At 39.7% G+C, this 6,186-nt stretch overlaps 1 protein-coding gene across 4 annotated transcripts in view; it reads left to right on the top strand.

Moving 5' to 3' along the window:
• Positions 1-384: 384 nt before the first annotated feature.
• Positions 385-6,186, top strand: part of cntfr (ciliary neurotrophic factor receptor) — a 224,472-nt gene continuing 218,670 nt past the window's right edge. For all 4 annotated transcript variants that reach the window (XM_055040732.1, XM_055040729.1, XM_055040730.1 and 1 more), the window contains exon 1: positions 385-601. The gene's annotated coding sequence lies outside the window, so the exon portion shown is untranslated. The remainder of the gene's footprint in view (positions 602-6,186) is intronic.

Below are 6,186 nucleotides of genomic sequence, written 5' to 3'. Positions count from 1 at the left end.
AAGGGAATTTCTTAACCGGCCAAAACCTCCATCACTCAAACCAATATCACAACATCTTCTGCTATGTTTGTTTTTGTTTGAGAAGAAGTTGTTGCATATCTGGCAAGATTAGTCCAACTTTTAAAATTTGTTCTAATGCCTAATGGCATGCATGGTAAATTTGTTTGTCTATGTCTGTTTGTGAGAGTTTCTCTCTCTCCAATACCCTGAGCCGTGGCTAGGGGGTGCAATGTGGACATGGTGTGTGTACGTTTGACAGAGAGAGAGAGAGAGAAGGGGGAGATAGAGCGAGTGTGTGTGTGTCTCTGTAATGTATTCCTGCCTGTGGCTGGGCTGGTCACATGGGGAGAGCAGCCTGTTTAAAACAGCCTCAGCTCTCTCAGTCAGAGCAGTGCAAGGCACAGAGACAGATACTCACGCTCTCTCTGCCTTCTTCCACGCACACACTGACACATGCTCATGCACGCTGAAGGCAACTTCCCTCTATCGGACTGACACTACACTCTCGCCAGGATAGCACACTCCCATTCCCCACTGAAGAAGAGGATAAGGAGTGACAGATCAGGAAAAAAGAAAATACAGAAAAATCTAAAGATTCCCAGTGAGTAGCTGATTTCAATTGTCATCTCTTATGTTTGCATTTTTTGGATGTGGGGGACTTTGCTCCACTTCAGCGCTCTTTGGCCGAGATCCTGACAGAGACTGTGAGGGGAGAAAGTGAGTTTGATTGATGGAAGTGTGCAGAGACATACAAGGAGGATGAAAGAAGGGTGACAGAAGTGAGAAGAGATGCAGAGCTAGTGCAACCAGGGTCTCCCTCTTAATCACTCTCTCCTTCTGTCTGTGGGATCTAATGATGTTAATGAGCAGTGTGCGCTTGGAATGACAGGAATGTCTTTGCACAGAACTGGAGTAGAGTCGGCTTCGGACTCTTGCTCTCTGTGTGTGTGTTTTGTCTTTTGCATTCAGACTCGTACTCTGTCAGAATGATGTTGAGCAGATTTCCTGAAACTCATTGATATCCATTTGGAAGTGGATAGACTGGCCAATGCACTCTGGCGATAAAAGGGATGAGCATCTCTGTGACTCTACTCATATGTCCCACTATGTCCTTTACATTTTTCTTTTCTTTCTTCCCTCTCTCAGTGTTCTTTGTCTTTGTGTTGTTTTTGCTCCTGTCACTTGTGTTTTTCTGACATGCTGTCCAATTTCTCGCTCTCCTCCCCTGTCTCTGGGATTGCATTAACTTTCTCTGATTTTCTCCAGCCACCTTCTGTTTGTCTGTGTTGCCCAAGCTGTAAGTAGTATTTTTGTCTCCTGACTCGCTCCTGTATGCTGATGTAGCTGGTATAGATTCTTCAGTTACGCTGAAACGGAGAGGATCGCAGAGTTGCGAGGAGGGCATAATGGGTAGGGAGACGGGGAGAGAAGAAAGAGAGGAATGACAGAGAAAGTGGAAAGAGGGGGGACGGCTGTGGAGGGGGACATTGAAAAGGCTGACACTGGCTTGGACAATTAGCCCAGGGAGTCTGTCCTGGGGTGCTATTCTGAGAGGAGCTTTGGCCCCTGGGCCCTGGGCGTTGGGTCACGGGATGCCTTGACCCTTCCAGTCGACAGCTAGGCATGGGAGCCATTATCACAGCCTGATTGATTAGCAGTGAGCGGAAATCCCTTTTCTCCTCAGTCCTTGGGAGAAAAAGACAAAGTTTTTGTCCTTTTACTGCTGCGGGTTTAGTATCTGTCTGTTTCAATTCTGAAACCTCTCAAAAATGTATTTTTTTTTGTTACCTGTTGATCTACTCTTTATACAATCCTGAAGGCAGACCTGCACATCAGTTTGAATCATAACTTAAAAGTATGAAACATTATAATCTCAAAGCACAACCTAGAAGCAAAATTTCTATGAACTTACACTGAGTTTTATACACATGATATATATCTTAATGACTAAGATACTAAGACTCACAAAGGGGTTGTGAAGACCTTGTAATCCTGGAAAAGAAAGAAAGGAACGTGAGAAAAAAAGCTAGAAAAGTCTTGACAAAATTCAAACATTATGCCACAATGTCATGTTTTCTAAATTTTCTGTAACTGCTGTATTTTTATTTTTTATTTTGTGAAGTCAGATGAGCTGTCATGAAAATTTCTGATATTCAGCAATCTCATGTGAGATTGTTTTCACATTAGACGCTTCCGTTAGCCTCAGAGTTTTGAGCTGTGCACTTGAGTGATTTGTCGGTGGTGCATTCAGAGGATATCTGGAGGTGATGGAAGGGAGGGAGAAAAAACAAAGGCTTAAGACAACATGGTGGGAATCAAGTGATGCTAAAAATAAAAAAAAATCAACAAAAACTTGAAGAAAGTAGAATGGTGTAATTGTGGGACATGTCCTTAATTTACAGAGCTGTGCTTCTCTTTTCTTGTGGACAAGTTTTTATCTCCTTGGTCAAAATTTCCTCTAATTCCAGCTACTTTTGCTTTCCTCTAAACATGCAACCCCCCTCTGCTCCGCCTTTCCAACTATGCTTCCTTAGACTGGGGGTTTGGTGGAGTGTTTAGCCCAGCTCACGGCTGATCAAAGCAGTATGTGTCAGTCTGGGCTTAGCCCCGGTGCTCTTAATGGAGCACCGTTTTCATGCCTAGTTGGTGGTGGAGTGGGAGGGATTGATAGGAGGGATGAGGGGACAGGGGAAAGAAGAGGAGGAGGGTGTGCAAGTAGAAAGACTGACAGAAAGAGTCCGCAGATGGGAGGGGTGGCCAGACGGAAAGACAGGCTGAGAAAAGGGGGACATCTCCGAGTGACACAGGCAAGAAGATTATAGAGGATAGGCAGATTGATGGTCACGATGAATAGGCAGAAGGTAAAAAAGTTTGAATAAAAAAAGTCAAATGCACAGAGAAGTAGATACAAGAAGACAAGCGCTCAGGCTGACAGTTCAAATGTGACAAGCAATGTACGTTTCTAGTACGCCCATATTCCTGGGCATGTGGTTCAGACCAGCTCCTGTACAGTGTTGGTTTGGAAGAAACACTGAAAGGGAAGAGGCAGGTGTGTGTGCGTGTGTAAGAAACACAGTCTACAGAAAAGGAGAGCAGTGCTTGTGAGTGTATGTTGAGCATCTGTGTGCCCATATGCCTGTATACCAAGCAGCACACAGAGATGCCTGTAAACTGCATATTGATTTTTTCAGGCTGCTAAAAGCAGTCTAGACGTTTGGGCATTGATCCTGAAATTGGATGTTTTATTTCTTTTTATTGAAACAGTTTCAGTTACTCAAAGTAATGGTAGTTCTCATTAGAAAAGGAAGAAGGGGGAAATGTCGGAGCAAAGATAATGGTAACAAATGATTGGGAACTAATTCTCATGAACATTTAATGAGGGGTGGGCTTGAATAAAAATGTGTAATACTTCTCTACTTTTGCCTGTCAGATTTTCTCCTCATTGTTTGAGTACATCTGTGTGAGAGTGGGTACAGTCCATGTCTTGCATTGGAAAAAATGTGGGTTTAGCATATCTCAATGTACCCACTTGATTTGTATAGGTAAAATGACAACAAAAAAATATTCTTTTTCTATTTATACTATATTTCTCTCTTTCCTGTTCTGATTTTTTTTCAAACATTAACCTCAAATTGTATTTTTTCATTTAAATTTTATGTGATAATCCAAAGCTAATAGGTGCATATTTGTGCAGTGGAAGGAAATCATGTATAATTACTGAAAATGTTATTGTCATTTGCACACAGATCCTCTTTAGTCTATGCTTTGAAGAACCGTTTTAGTGCAGTTAGGTTTTTTGGAATATGTTTCAAAGTTGAGTGTAATCATTACAGTTAAAAACAACTTCGTAATCTGATTTATGTGGAGCATGTAAATACTGAACAAACATGAGCTTAAAATATAGCCTTGTGAAACCCCACATCTGATCTTTATTTGTGTTAAGTTTGAACAAAGCAGTTTTTTTGAGAGATTTGCATCAGTTAAGCTCTTTCTTTTCAGTTTTATGCATTTTCAAATTCACTTTACATTTATCAGCTCTTTTCTTTAAAATTCAGTCGATGTTCAGTTAGATTTATGCTGAAAACTCCATCTTGGCATGTTGGTTTTCATTTTTTTTTTCAATCCTTGTTGTGCATTGCCTTCCAACTGCATCTAAGGTGTGAACATATGAAAAGATATTTTCGATGAGCACATTTGTGTGAACATGCACACAGAACAGAGAAATGTTGCATGTCTCTGTGGAAACAAATGCAGGTGAGGGCTTTAGATGCAGAAAGCCTCCAAACAGTGAGACATTAAAAAGCCAACGCTCCTCTCTGGTGAGACGCAGCTCCCACGCTTTCTCTGTCTTATTCTTTGTGACTTTCGATAGAAAATGCCACTTGCTGTGTGCTTTTATCTAACTGTACCTGAAGGTGTAAAAACATGACACGATTTGTTGAAATTTGGCCCCAATTAAGCCGCCTTACATACATTTCCAAGATATGGATTTTACAACCATTTTTTCTCTACTCAATAGGCTGCGAAATGTGGCTTAGAGGGAAACTTTGTAATTATTTCAGTTATCTGTGGGAACCCTACATGGTTTCTTTGTCCCATGGGGAGGGCAAATAGATATTCAGCATACCCCTTGTGTCATTACTTATTGTTTATTATATAACTGCTAAGATAGTCAAAGCAGTGAAAAGTTTCTAATAATGTGTATTTGTGGTAATGAGTGTTATTAAATAAGGTTTAGGTATATTATTTTTTGAACATTTATTTTTAATTTTGGGGTATTTTCTTTCACTTATCTGTCCAGCATTGCATATGTTTCTTCCTTTCACCCTGTAGAAGCAGCATTTTTACATGTTTTGTTGGGAAACTTACATTCTCACTTATGTGTGCATCCTATTGAATATTTCTCTCTTTACACGGAACTTCATTCACCTCTTTGGAATTCTTGCTGCTGCAGGAGATCCTTTGGTTTGATTGTTCTCGGTTTCAGAATGAAGAAAATAAGAAATGGATGAAGGAACAGATAGAGAGAAAAAAAATATGCAACTCTAAGCCCCTCCTTAAAACAAGCGCTTGACGTGGTATACACAAATACCAGACAAAACTAGAGAACTATTCAACATTTTACTTGCACATGTGAGAGACCTGCGCTCAGATATATTTGCATTCCGTCCTGAAATTGAGCTTCATTAAGTATATAAAACACCTTCTTTAGCCACATGCAAAAATGGAGTACAAATACATCATGAGAAGAACATGTTTAGAGAACTGCCTCCAGGCAATGGTGCAATCCAAAGCTGTATGCATGCAGTATAGAAATGTTATAGGAGCAAGTCATTAGCATTCTGGGAAGAGTGGATGCATGAAGTGTTGTGCTTCTTGTAGCTGTCCGCCACTGAGACTGCATTGTAAGTTGGCCCACTATGGAGTGAAGAGATTTACACACAAGACATGAAAAGCAATCAATGTCTTTCTTCTTGTTCCTCATGAGCATCATCAAAGCAACACCCTTGTAAAATTATTTGCATTTGATTCAGTCTGCAGGTGAAACTACAGTTGTAGACTTAGGAAGATGGTTAATTTTCAAGATGATTAGTTATAATACTGGACGTTATGGTTTAGATCTTGTCCATAAATCTTGTTTGTATTTGTTTGATTTATAATATCAAATAGAATTGCATTATAAAATGTTGAGCAACTTCTCAAAAATAATTCTCAAAAGTTTGAAGTTAATATGGATTTAATATGTATTTTTAATATACACCGAGCAAAGCCTCAGCTGATGGATATGAGGGGTAACACAGCACAAGGCTGTTAATAAACTAATAATTTATATGAGTGTTCAAAACAAATACTTTGGTTTATGAATTAGACCAACTTTGTCTTGTCTTTGTTCACACACATTTAATTTGAACTGGATTTGAAATCCAGATAATATTACACAGCAAACATTTATGGGTATGAAAGTCCTCAGTGGAGTTGCAAGTGTGTTTTTGTAGACATGTGGGTAGTAATTGTCCCTTAGAAATGAAATAGTGTGGTGTATTTTAGATGAAGTGTAGTAAGAATATTATAGATGGTTTCTCAATCTCAAGTAATCTGTGGGAGATCAGAAGAGGCAGAGAGAAAATATTGACCATATATATGTATGTGGTCAATGTCAGTGTCAGCTATATATATAATTATCAT

Source organism: Poeciliopsis prolifica, unplaced genomic scaffold (assembly GCF_027474105.1).
Source record: "Poeciliopsis prolifica strain line A6 unplaced genomic scaffold, Auburn_PproV2 SCAFFOLD015, whole genome shotgun sequence".
Taxonomy (NCBI): Eukaryota; Metazoa; Chordata; class Actinopteri; order Cyprinodontiformes; family Poeciliidae; genus Poeciliopsis; species Poeciliopsis prolifica.
This window is presented reverse-complemented; position numbering and strand designations above follow the sequence as displayed.